The sequence below is a fragment of the Cuculus canorus genome, chromosome 7, assembly GCF_017976375.1.
Source record: "Cuculus canorus isolate bCucCan1 chromosome 7, bCucCan1.pri, whole genome shotgun sequence".
Classification (NCBI taxonomy): Eukaryota; Metazoa; Chordata; class Aves; order Cuculiformes; family Cuculidae; genus Cuculus; species Cuculus canorus.
Genome location: NC_071407.1, coordinates 35,145,036 through 35,158,964, shown reverse-complemented (window position 1 = coordinate 35,158,964; position 13,929 = coordinate 35,145,036). Strand labels below are relative to the sequence as shown.

Sequence of the window (13,929 nt, the reverse complement as noted above, 5' to 3'; positions counted from 1 at the left end):
AAATCAGCCGGGATACTCGGTGAAGTATTTGAATGTACTTAGCCCCAGTAGATGCTTGGGAATCCAGTCTTGCTTTTGCTATCAAATTCAGCATAAAGAGGGAAAGAGGACTGTGATTTCTAAAACCGATTGTATTTTTGGGTACTCTCCTGGTGCCACGGCAGTTCTCCAGTGCTCAGATGTGACTGTTGTGGGCAAAGGGGTAAGAGCCCATCCAGTGGGAAATCAGATGCGTCTTTCCCACCTTGTCTGTGCAGTGAAATTTGGATCTGAATTCTTCCTTCTGGAGTTTGGGTGTGGACGGCAGCTTAATGTTCCCGTTTTGCTTAGTGATGCATAGCTTTCATTAAGTAATGCCATAAAATACTGGTATTATGGGCTATGAACCATAAAAATCAGACCGTAGTGTTTCTGGGTCACGTTTTGCATGAGGCTTATTGATAAAAGTAACCAACCAGCAGGGATGAGTTGGGTAGAAGGCTTTTTACTGTCTTAGTCGTGGTACCATCTAATGATGAAATTTGAAAGGCAACCTGAGTTCTGTTCCATGTTTAGTTTAAGAGGAAGAAATAGTATACTGGTAAACATTTCACTCACTTTCCTTTATACTACTGGAAGATTTCACTCCACTTTACATCATGAAATTGGGCTTTTTCCTTACAGAGCCACAGAAAGGGTATTTTAGAGCTTGGAAGAAACTTCAGCAAACTGGAGAACAGGATGTTTTCCCTTTGCCCTGTGCCTCTATCTTCCTTGGCAGTAAGCATGGTGCAGAAAGCCCCTGTCTTATTTTCCAAATCGCTATAGCTGGTGATCAAGTCTGACATGTCAACAAAAAGCATTAAGATCTCTGCTTTCTGCTGATGCAGAACGATAATTTGTGACTCGGGCGTTACTGAGATGTTAGACACCAAAATTATGACCACTCTGTCAGGTTGGCTGGGTAGTTTTTACTCCTAAGCCTTCCACCAAGATGATTTTCAGTGCTTGGAAATCAGTCTTACTCTGCAGAGCTGTCAGTGTCTCCCAGCTGTGTCACTATGTGCTCTAACAAGTGTGTGTACATATGATATAGCTATTTCATCATCATTCTCTGCACTCCTTCAGACACCTGGGAAGCTTATCTTCAGTGCAGCTCTCCTCTCCCACGAGTCGCTTCTGTTAATTCTTGTTTTGGTTTGTTTTCCAGGAGCATTGAAAAGCCCTAGAACAAGCTTCTTGAGGTATTTTTTTGTTTTGGTTTGTTTTGGTTTGATTTTTTTCAGGCCCTGTGGATGTACAGGGAAAGAGATTTTGTGCTCTGAGTTGGTTATGCTTGAAATGGGTGGGGGAAGGCTTTTAGATGGACAGGGAGGAAACAGAGGCAAGGCGAAATCATGGCCTCAGAGTGTTAAGGACCCAATTCTCAATTAAATTTTGCATCCTTAAAAGGTAGAAGGCAGAAAATTGTAGTGTAGAGAGGCTGCGCTGAGGTCTCTTGGGCAGGTCTGAAAGGGTTGCAGGTCCCCTTGCAGAAGGGGAAAAGCAGTGCTTAAAACAGCAGTTCCTCTGGAAACAAAGTGCCCATCCATGGACCCTTCTCCACTGCTGACCTGCAGCCGTGCTCTTGGGTTGGTAGAGAGGGGCCACCTCCATCCCCTGTGCGCTGTTCCTTCCCAAGGACACTTGTCCCTGTAGCAACTCATCCTGAGTACATTCTTTCTTAGAAGGACGAGGGAGATGCAAACAAGCTCTCTGGAAGAGTTTCTGCCTTTGTTGCCTTTGGTGAAGGTGAGCTGTGAGTCTACAGTTGCCTTATCTTCCTTTTGGATTCACTCCTCAGCTGATTGGGGCTCTATTCTTAGCAGCTGACGTGCCGGTAGAGTCACTCTCCTCCTAGCTCTGCTAATGAATCAATGCACCCCGTGACAGCTCTTGACTATTAAATACTTTTCATTAGTATCCAGACCCCAACAGCATGGATGAACCCATCTATCTTAATTAGTTCTTGGAATTCACATCAAGAAGAGGAACCAAAAGTCACGGTAGAAGGGCAGTGTCCTGTCCAATCTCTTCCTCCCCCAAGTGGAAACTGACCTTGTTGATATTTTTATTTCTTTTCTCTTCCCTCCTTTGTTAAAGGAAAATATGGGCAGTGACTTTGGCTTCTCTCCTTCTTATCCAAGTGATTACCCTTAGGAAAAAAGTGGACAGAGTCCTCTTTAAAGGTAGATAAATAATGTATGATTATTCTCATTTTGTAGGTAACATGAGAGTTTCTCTCAGGTCAGTGAGGAAAGAAAGTGAAGAGTAATACTTATTGATGTCTGAATTGCCTTCTTCCACGCCAAAAATTAAGTTTTCCAGTGGTGTAGCTGCATCCTGCTCACAGATAGCCCTAAACTGGCCATAGTTGAATGTACAACCTCAAAACCAGGCAGGAGGAGTTACACTTCTTGAAAGTATTTCCTGACCTCACTGAACAGCTGTGTTTTCCTGGAAACGATGAGAAGCCACTGCTGTACACTCAACCCTTGCTCTCCAGAGCAAGAGGGCATCGCTGTCCTTGCTCATCTGCGAGGCGATTTCCTGAACACTGGTCTACCATGGCAAATACTCGTTCGTGGTAGGAAGTCATGTAATTTCCTTCCTGATGGTTGAATTTGCACTGAGGCAATTCCTCCTTTTGTCAGATTAACGTGATTTAGATTAAAGAACTAAAAGGACCTCCTGAGATACTCCAGAGAGTCCTCCTACAATACTGAACTTTATCCCCTGCTTTTGGATTATAAAAGGTGGTCCTCCAGTCCTCAACTGTCATGGAGGTGGTGGGTTTGGCCCCTAGTAACTACTTTTCTTTCCTCTAAAAGGTGTCTTCTACTATTGATTGGGGAGAAAAAAAAAGCAGAGTAAAGGCCAAGCTTTGAAGAACTGAGCTGGCTGAGCAGCTTTCCTACTCCCATCAGATGCTGTACACCATGGAGGGGAGTGTACTCTGTGCTGTCCAAAGACCCATTTGGCCATCCCAAGTGGGGGTGGTCTGTGTGGCAGGGAGCATTAACCTCTCTGTTTTGACCGAGAGCTTCAGAAATACAAAGCCTGCTCGACTTCGCACGAGGCTCATCAAACCAAGAGGAGATGGTTTGTACATAGCTGTGCTGCTTACGGGGTGAGTTGTGAGGGTGTTTTGTGTGCTTAGGGTGTTTCATCAGGCTGAAAATGAGAGCTCCCAGAGACTGCTGGAAATCTCATGAGGCAGAGCACCAAAAAAGTGCATTTTGTGTACAAGGAAATTTCTGCATGCACCTTTGGCCTCTTGTGGCATCAATAACGTGTCCCGTGGATGGTCCAAGGACGGTTCATGCAGTGGATAATTGCACTGCATCCTGCAAGCCCATTTGGGCCTCTCTCCGTCCTGCACTGTGGGTGCCAGAGATGAAACCAGACATTATTCTTACTGCTCGCTCCTCCCAGGCTGCTGGGCATCAGCACTGCTTGAGCCTTCATCGTTTGTTTCTGGGATTATCTTTCCTCCTCTTCCCATAGAACTTGCTCGGAGCTGCCTCTATTGATACATGTCTGTCTCTCCTGAGGACCCTTCTATCAGTTGTTAACTCAAAGCTACCACTGTAAGCTATTTATGCAGTGATTAGTTAAAGCTTCAGATATTTAGTGCAACCTTTAAATCACATATCCACCATCAGCTATTTGTCACATAAAATTTCATTGAGCAGTATCTATCACGCACTGTTTTTCTCAAGGTGTGCATGTATTTAATTTTCTATGGGCCTCTCTTGCAGTTATTTTCTGCTGAGTAAATAGTAAATTGAGGGACTTCTAAAACTGTTTTGTTGCATTGCAATGAGTGAATTACTTGTAAATAGAATACAGGCTATAAAAATTCCTCTTGCAAAAAAAGTTGCCTTGTTGTATGAATTCTAGCTCTCTATGTTAAAACAAAATCAAACCTTAAAATGAATGATATTTTTTTCACAGCGTGTGTAGCTAGTAAGGACTCCTCCAACCACCTAGCTTTGAACAATCAGTCTCGTTGAGTTTTTTGCTTCTTCTGCCTCAGCTTATATATGCTTATGGGACAATACCTGCTTTGTACTAGGGGTTCAAAACTGTTCATGTAAGTGCTTGAATTCAAAGATACAGTCAAGATTTAATGTTTTTAAGTTGGCTCAGAAAGCTGAGCTTTTGAGCTAACCAAAAGGAATGAAACTTGGAAGAAATATAGGTAGAAAATATAAATATGAAGTATAATGAAGCAAACTTTGGGTTTGGAACAAGTAGTAATTAAAAGAAGTGAAACAAGGTTATGTCTGCATCTGCCAGTGGAACAGCAGCTGAGCCCAAGCCAGCGTAGATCCTGATGTGAAGCATCTGGGTACACAATCCCACCTCATTCTCAAAGAGAGGTGACTCGAATGAATCCCAGGGGATGATTCAGATCCTGGGTGCATTGAACTGCTCCATGAGTGTCTGTCCATGATCCCAGTTGGACTCAGCAGTAGCTGGGATGGGGAGCAAGGAACCTGGAATTGGGTAGCTTGCCAGCCTACAGATTCCAGTGCTTCTGTATAACTGTGATACATATCTTCCTTTTCAGGTGCATAGGTCAGTTTGCAGAGCTACACTCAGTTTGTGTCCTCAGCTTGGAATTTGGGGTCACTATTTTATCGTGCATTTGAAAACATTGCAGTTCAGAAGGTCTGGAGTCAAACGTTGCATTATGTCCACGTGATGTGGTTACCACCAGCTTAGCCAGCTTGGAGTGAACAGTTCTCTCCCTTTCTGTACTGCTGATGAAGGAAGAAGGCAGCCAGGGACACTGAAGGAAAAAAAGGTACAAGTTCTCCCCAGCTCTGTGTTTTAGAGACCAGCCAGCCCTCCCTGCCACTGCAGAGCTGCCTCGGTAGCCCTACACCTCGTAAGTGGGATGTCCCTGTGCATCCCTGCTCCTTTGGTCGCAGCCTGCAGTTTATTTGGTGAGGAGCAATACAAACCCTGAAACAAGTGCGGTGTTGGGGAGTGACAGGCTGGTGTTTCTTCCACACGCTGGGAAAACAGCTGGCAAATTTGGATCTCCATCTGCTTGTGGGGTTTGATGGAAGGGAAAGAGAAAGTTGCTTGTGAGTATAGCGCCAGGAGAGGTCTCTTGGTGGGCAGTGTGGATGGGTGTGTTGCCTGCCTCACCCTCACCAAGACTAATGTTTTTTCCAGCTCCTGACTGCTCACTGCAGTTCATTGATTGATTTGGCAGAGCAAAAAGGAAAACAGTACTTACTGAGTGAAGTGAAACTACATATTTTAAACTGCCCTCCTGGGTCCCTGCGTGGTTTCCTTCACCCTTTTTGGAGCTGGTTGCTGTGTCAATACCCTGCGGTTCTGCATTCACCTTGTCCAAGGTTTGATGAATGATGACGGTCTCATCTTTGGTTAAGAACTGTGATTTCACTCATCCTGGAGGCAAATTTGCCACTCGTTCCTGTGGCAAATAAACTTCAGGCAGAGTTAGCTGCTGCCCTTGCTACAGCAAAGGCCTTATCTTAGTCTGTGCTGTAATTAGGTCATTAATTAACGAACTTGGAATCATAGAATCACCACCACCACCAAGTTGGAAAGGACCCACTGGATCATCGAGTCCAACCATTCCCAACACTCCCTTAAACCATGTCCCTAAGCACTTCATCCACCCGCTCCTTAAACACCTCCAGGGAGGGTGACTTGACCCCCTCCCTGGGCAGCTGTTCCAGTGCCAACTGGAATATTGCCTCTCCCCTGGTTTTGAAATAAGGATGGAGTCAGACTTCCATTTGGCCAAACTGTACCTGGTGGGGATGAGTAATAAAGACACGGTGGCAGGCAAATGCAGGTGATGGGGAGTCCTACCTATGTGTCTTATCACACAGCCGAGTACTATGCTCCAAGCCTCATTATAAATAGGGGATTGACCTCTTTTAAACTCTAGTTAAAAGCAGAGTAACCCCTTCCCAATGTTATATAGTATGGCAAAAGGAAAGGGAAAAAGCCTCCATGAACTTCAGTGGACCCTTTCCAGGTGTAAGGGAGCTCCTGCTGTATTTAAAGATCAGAGCCAAAGATAGTCTTTCAATACATTGTATTTAACTTTGTCCAATTCTGTTCCCTTTTTCTGCAACGATAAAACCACAATTGCTCTTTCATCTCTCCCCCTTTCTTCCTGAGTAGTTTCTGTGTAAGCGGTGTTTTGGGGTAGTAAATCACAACACGGAAGCATGCATTCATAAAATTCTTAATGCCTCCCTCCATCAATATTTCAACGTGCAACACAGACACCAACATTTCATTTTAATTATGCTGCAAATTTCCTTTTTGAGGAAGCAAGCTGAACTCTGCAAGGCAGCCCAACGCCATCCCCATCCTTTCCTTGCCATGGGAGCGCTGCAATATCCAATTAGCCATGTCTTTTGTTTGTCTGAGTCACGGGGCTGTGTGTGTGCCCGGTGTGCCTCTCTCCTGCAGGAGGAAGACTTCCAGCTGGGCTGAATCTGGCTTGGCTCATCCTTTTCTTACCTCGGGGTGAAGAGAGGTCTTGAAACCATTCGTGGAAGTATCTGCGGGAGCTGGCATATTGCCTGGAGCCCTCCAGCAGGCAGGAAGGGCGATCCAGTGCAAGCAGAAGGTTTTGGAAGATAGGCTCTGATAGTGATTAGAGACAAGGGAAGGCTTCCTTGCTACAACGAGCATCACGTTGTGTTTAAAGCTGTCCTTTCTGAGGTTGCATTAGTTGCTAGGAGTGTTTCTGTTCACAAGAGAAGAAGGAACATGCCTAAGGTTTGCAAGTCACTGAACAACACAGGCAAGTCAGCCTGTGTCCTTGTATAGCTCTTTCTAGGTGCTTTAGGAGATGATCACTTGCAACTGAGTGGCAATACAGAAGTCAATACATTGCACACCCAGTTAATGTGCTAACCTGTAAAACTTCTTGCTAAAAGGTACTGCTGAGCACTCTCTCCCCCCTCAAAAAAACCTGGCAGAATTTTCTCAAAACATAACATTCACATGCATGTGAGCTATGTTAAAAATATGCATGACAATGCTTAAGGAAGTGATGGGATCCCTTAATGCAAAGGAAGTCTGTCCCTCGTGGTGGTGCTGTTCCGTCATTGTCAATTATAAGGAGTGTTAAATGTTCCTCTGTAACAGCTGGTGTGGAGTATTATTGTAGAGAGGGCATTAAATTAGAGGGGTTATCAGTGTAATGCGATATGACAATTTCTGTGGTCATATCCTGAAGACAGTGGAAAAGGTGGGGAGAGGGAGCAGCACCCGCGACACACACAAATGTTAACTAGAAGGGAAAGAAGCATTCATTTCTTTTTAGTACATGCAAATGGAAATGTACTGATTTATGTAACTTCCCAAAGCTTAGCTGCTTGCTGCCTGAAGAAGCACTCTTGAAACACATATCCAAATTAAGATGTCATGTATCAGATAAATTGCTCTGCGTAGAAACTTTGTTTGCAAGATCAACATCTTTCCAACAGACTTTTTAAAGACCTTAAAAATCCCCAAACAAATATCTGTATCTTGCTTGTGTCAAGGTCCAGGAGATGAGTCCAACTACATCAGAGGAAGCCCGTGTCACAGTGTGCCAGCAGCCCAGTCTTGGATAGGTAACTATTGGCATCTTTGGAAATAGACTAGTTAAAATCAATTCAAGCCCAAACAACACCAAAGAAATAATTTAACTAATAAATCCCCTTCTTCTCACCTGCCTGAGCACAGCAGTTTGGGACTGTGTGATGGAGGGGTACAGGTTTCAAACTGAGATGGGGAGTGTGGGATGTGTTATGCTTTACCCAACATCTTAATGCAGCATTTCCTCTGTGAGGGAAGGTGTGAGAAGTGAAGTTAAAGCTGTGGGGTTTTGTTTTTCATTTGTTTTTTTTTTTTTCCCTCTCCCTAGGACATGTGTCTCCCTTTTACTCAGAGCTACACCAGAGGAGCATTCAGATAGCATTATCCGTGACATAATGGGAGGTTTCCTACTCTACATGTATACTTAGTAATGTATGTACAATGCCTAAACAAAGTTAAGATAAGAATAGTTACTATTTTGGAGAAACTTTCTTAGGCCCTCCTTGAAGTTCCTCTGAAAAGAGCTCTCCAGGAGCCCCACTTATGGATCGATTAATCTGATGTCTGTAAAGAAAGAACATGTGGAGGTACATATGAGGCAGAGGGCCCTGAAATAAAGTTGATTTGCAGAAAGATCATAGAATCATAGAATAGTTAATGTTAGAAAGGACCTTAAACATCATCTAGTTCCAACCCCCCTGCCGGAGACAGGGACCTCCCACTAAATCAGGCTGCCCAAGGCCCCAACCAACCTGGCCTGGAACACCTCCAGGGATGGGGCAGCCAGAACTTCGCTTGGCATCCTGTGCCAGTGCCTCACAATTCTCATGGTGAAGAAATTCTCCCTAATGTCTAGTCTAAATCTCCCCCTCTCCAATTTGTACCCATTTCCCCTGGTCCTATCACCGCAAGCCTTTATGAATAGGCTCTCCCCAGTTTTCTTGTAGCCTCTTCGGGAACTGGAATATCGCTATAAGATCTCCTTGGAGCCTTCTCCTCTCCAGGCTGAACATCCCCAACTCTCTCAGCCTGTCCTCGTATGGAAGGCACTCCAGCCCTCCGATCACCTTTGTAGCTCTCCTCTGAACCCGTTCCAAGAGCTCCATTTCCTTCTTATGTTGAGGATTCCAGAACTGGACACAATACTCCAAATGGAGTCTCAGAAGAGAGGAACAGAGGGGCAGAATCCCCTCCCTCACCCTGCTGGCCACGCTGCTTTTGATGCCGCCCAGGACACGGTTGGCCTTCTGGGCTGTGAGCACACATTGCCGCTCATGTTGAGCTTCTCATCAATCAGCACCCCCAAGTCCTTCTCTGCAGGGCTGCTCTCAATCACATCATCCACCATCCTGTACTGAAATCGAGGATTGCCCCAACCCAGGTGCAGGACCTTACACTTGGCCTGGTTGAACCTCATGAGGTTCTTACAGCCGCACTTCTCCAGTCTGTTCAGGTCCCTCTGGATGACATCCCTTCCTTCTAATGTGGCAACTACACCACTCATCTTGGTGTCATCTGCAAACTTGCTGAGGGTGCACTTGTTGTCAATATCATTGATGAAGATATTAAACAGCATCGATCCCAGTACAGACCCCTGAGGGACGTGACTCGCCATAGATCTCCATCCGGACTTTGAGCCGTTGACCACTACTCTTTGAATAGGACGATCCAGCCAGTTTCTTATCCACCGAACAGCCCCCTCCCCCCCATCAAACCCATATCTCTCCAATTTAGAGAGAAGAATATTGTGGGGGAGCGTGTCAGAAATCCAGATAGATCATAACCGTTGGTTACCCATGTCCACTGCTCTGGATATCACATCATAGAAAGCCACTAAGTTGGTCAATGGACAAGTCTTCATCTGCAAGCCTGGAGAGAGTCAGGTGAGCTGGGAGCTGTTAAGAGGATATGTAATGGGTTGAAAGCTGGGCACACCACCAAAAAGCATTTCTGAAGAGAAAGGACTGGCAGTTCTGTTCAGGGCATACCAAGTGCTAGGTGGGTCACTGCATGCATTAGCAAGGAAGATTCCCTTGCATGCACTTCAGATGACACAAGTCATCCTAACAGCCAGCAGTCCTGAACAACAGAGTTTGAAAAGAGCTGGGATTTATCTGTCTTCACATGAAAGGGTTGATCTGCAAGGGAAAAAAGCAGTCTGGGTAGGAAGAGATGTTTGCAAGGTTAATTTGCCTCCCAGCACTGTGCAGCAGTTGCTGTAAGTCAGTCTTAAAGAACCTGTGGCTGATGTACATGGCCTGCTAGTCAACAAGGTTTTTTGAGGCAAGACCCTTTTATCTGGACACTGAACAACAGGATTATTGACGAGCAGGAAGCAGAAAAAAAGAATGGTAGTGTTTTCTGAGTGTCCCCTCCCCAAACACATGTTGGCACGTCCCCATGCAGCACAGAAATAAGCAGAAGGTATCTATATTTATGTGGTTACGGCTTTGCTGTCCTTGGATCCTGTTTGAATAGACTCCATGCCAGAGTTGTTTTGCATTTCACCAGGGAGTCTTTTGTCTAAAGGGCATCGCTGCTACAGCAAAGTGGAGCGTGTCCCTGGCCTGCTTTCTCCAGTGGATATCACATTTCATTACCCTGATGAGCTTGAGCCAGTTCTCCTGGTTGTGTTAATTTGCCAGCCTGTGTCACGTCTGCAAGAAGGCTGTGACATTTTCTAGGCTCCCCCACCCCTCCCGGTTTCGAAACCTCGAATAACAATCACAGCCTTGTCCCTTTTTCTGTGTATTGCTGCTGAAATAGAGAGGTGTGGGGATGGATGGGCCAAGACTTCTCATCTGTGCCTGGAAGCAAGTGGATGTGGTCAGCCTCAAGCTGGGCAAGCACAGGATGTGTCTGCCTCTCGGGGATGTGCATGTTCCCAGTGTGCTACAAGGGCTTGGGGCAGCCGGATGGGAGGGAGTGCCTTTGCATGACCTCATGTGGTTTGGAGCTCATCAGTGGAATGGAAAGTGGGTGGTGTGGCTGTTTCAGTGTCCTCCTGCCCTTTGGGGCTGCTGTGGAAGAAGTAGAATTGCTCTTGTGCACTTGATGCCTTCACTAGTGCTTTTATAAACATGAAGGCATTGCTAGGGAGAGGACCATGAACTGTTGGACAACAAATGCTTTAAACCCATGATCTGAATGCTGCGTTTCAGAGTGCCCGGCAGGCAAGGCATAGAGGAAGGACTTAAAATTAGATGCATGGGGGCAGGTGAGAACTAAACTATTTGTGTTCCCAGTGTGGTGGTGCTCCTTCCTCATATCTTCAGATTAAACCCTTATTTTAGACTGGATTGATAGTACCAGTGAGTTGGGGATGTTTTCCAAAATGCTGGTATTTGAATGTGAAGTGAGGTGTGCTTCTGCATGTGTCGCAAACATTATTCTTGCCTTATTTTTTAACTTTAAATAAGGGAACTTCTTCTTTAACTAACGATACCTTTAAATGATGATGATTTTACCGTTCTAGCAGCCCTGAAGTTGAGCCATTGAAAAATCAGTGGTGCTTGTATCAGCCTAACCTTAAGAACAGGTATTAATTTCTCAAGAAGTCAAACAGGCTCTAATAGGACAGAGAAAATTAGCTACTGATTATTTGTACTCTAAGAGTGATGAAGACACACTCTTTCAAAGACTTTTTCTGTGATTATGTCCCTCATCAAACCATCCCAAGAAGGCAGGCAATTCAATGCTTTGTGAGGCTTAGCTGCACCTCATACTCTCGACTGGTTATTAGGCCTTTTGGATAACCATTGTTCTCCGTATTCAGGTTTCCAAGAGGAAAGGTTAATGCACATTGGCTCATAAACACCGCTCTGAATGTGCTGAGGTACTTTGTACTAAGTGCATGAGAGCCTTGGTCACATGCAGACAAAAGTTACTTGAACATGGAGAACTGGTGACTGATTGGAAAAGAGTTCCATGCTAAGTGCATGGAGGGGCCTTTGAATGGATTTGGCTTAAACACAAAGCTGTTGCTGGAGAGCTCTTTGGCAGAAGAAGAGAGGCTCCAACTAAGAACGGGTTACTTGTATCAAGGATGAGGTATCGGAGATTGGACTAAGTGGATTGTCAGCAAATGGATCAAAGGGCAGGATAAAGAAACTAAAGCGAAAGAAAATGATGGGTAAGAGTGATTACTAATGAAACTTGAAGCCCTGAGCACTTAAAACACGCTGAAGGATCTCCAGGAGCTTTGCTCAGCCTTTAAAATACCTGGACAGGTTAGAACTGACCTGTGATGTGCTCCTAGGTGGGAGAGAGTGGTAGTCTGGGTGGCCAAGGACTGCAAGAATGCTGGGGAGGTTACGGTTTTGAATAGTGTGGATGTAGGATGCATGCCCCTCCTCAGACCTACTTGGTAAGCGAAATCCTTGATTTTTTTCCAAGAAAAGGAAAGGCTAGGACTTCTAGGCAAGCTGGGTGACAGCTTGGAGGCTCCCTATGCACCAAAGCTCTTGTTACTACTCCTTGCACATCTTGCTATCCATGTGGGGACAGATACACTGTCCATCTATCCTGAGGACGTTGCTTTCTGATTTATGTTAACCATTTTGCTTAAAAACAAAGCAGTGGGAAGGTTTCAAGTGGTGTTAGGTGGAAACGAGTAACTGAGAAGGATGTTGAGGATGTCCTGACTGAGTGAAACACCTTATGAGGTGTCTGATTCTCTCTCCAGGAACCTGCAATCCTAACCTCACTCCTTTACCAGATGCTTAACATCTGGGGACATCAACATACCTTTGTGGGACCAAATGTATACCGTGAGCTGAGCAGAAGCAAATGATACAAACCATCTCCAAACGTCTTAGCCAGGCTAGAAGCTGCTGTGGTGAGTGATGTCTAGTCCAAAGAGGAATTTCTTCTCTTAGCATCGCTCTGAGACATTTTTCTTTGCCCTGAAAGGATTCCTCCCTGCATGTTGACTCAAGCTTGAAGAAGTGCTTGTTAAATAAGTACCGCTCAGCTTTGCTTAAAACAAATGAAGTTGATTTAACAGGGCTATAGAATGGCCAGGTATCTGTGTTGTTTAAGAGTATTGGCACTTTGAAGGCCGAGCGCTAAAAGCACTTCATTTTTATTTCAACTGTTAATTGAAAATCAGCTGGTTTGTCTTGTTCTTTCCACTACGGCTCCTTCTCCTCTGCTCCCTGCTCTCATCTCCCCCATCCGCCTGTGATAGGATAACAGCTGTTAATGCAACACCCCTGCACAACGTGCTAGTAAAAATGTGGCACGAGGCCAGGCTTTCATTTGTGGTTTATTGGTTTAATTAACCAAGGTCTTGCAAATACTTCTCTGTGAGGCAGAAATGGGAGAATCTAATGTTTCTTGAGCTGGATCCTTACATCATTTTTAGGCACCTGGTAAAAGCACCAAGGTAAAAACTTGGCTTCTCTGATTAACCTTGACTGAATCCAATAATACCTTGGAGTCACATTATTGCTGACCTTGTCTTTTGCTACCTTCTCATCTTTCTAATTTGTCTTTTCTTCCTGCCTTTGCAATAACAGTCAGAAGTGTTAAAATAATCCCCTGCTCTCTCATGGGAGAGCTCTTCTACTTACTGTGATTCTTTTTCTTAACTTTTCAGCATAGTTCTTGTTGCTTGTGTTTCTCTTTCACTTAAACACACAAACGTTTGCATGAGAATAGCTACTTAAGAGTCGTGTGGAGGTAAGCTTGTAATTTTCAATGAGTTTATGTGATGATGTGCAGAATACTGCCAGCCGTCAAGATCATTTGGCATTTGTTCATGCAGAAAAGAAATTTTTCCCATGTGCCATTTTAGGATGTGAACTTGACAATGTTTGTGAGAAAATTCTTCAAGGATTTTAAAGCCCTGTTGCAGTTCTGGGGTAAATACCATTTACCTTTCCCTCTTGAACTTTCTTTCTCTTCTTTGCTTCCTTTACCCAATTCCTGTGGTCCACCCTAGAAGGTGGCAGCAATGATACTTTCTCAGTACTTTCTAATAATCTTAAGGGAAATGGTTGCTTTAGCTAGAACATTGATTATTGTTCTTTATTGACAGATCTCCCCCTTGCTCGGATCTCTGCAAATCAAGCCTATGGCAGGCCACATTCCCATGGGGTCTGCAAAGCATGCTGTTAATTCCTGCAAGCATCTGATGGGGTGGGAGAATAGATTATTAAGGCTTGCATTCCCACAGTGATTTGTCCGTTGGAGTTGAAGGTTCTACGTGAGAAGTATCTCCTTTATGAGGAACTTTGAAGCAGAAATGTGGATGTCAATTCAGGACTTCATAAAGCAAAATGCTTGCAAAATATGCCAAATTGATACAGCCTTCAGTGA

General features: G+C 44.7%; 1 long non-coding RNA gene across 13 annotated transcripts in view; it reads left to right on the top strand.

The window, feature by feature from the left end:
* Positions 1 to 13,929, top strand: part of LOC128852648 (uncharacterized) — a 126,392-nt gene that overhangs the window by 12,390 nt on the left and 100,073 nt on the right. For 11 of the 13 annotated variants that reach the window (XR_008450602.1, XR_008450609.1, XR_008450605.1 and 8 more), the window contains exons 1-2: positions 8,924 to 9,491; positions 12,293 to 12,445. The exons of the other annotated variants lie outside the window; for them this stretch is intronic. This is a non-coding gene — a long non-coding RNA (uncharacterized LOC128852648). Of the gene's footprint in view, positions 1 to 8,923; positions 9,492 to 12,292; positions 12,446 to 13,929 lie in introns of those variants that run through there. 13 annotated transcript variants of the gene reach the window in all.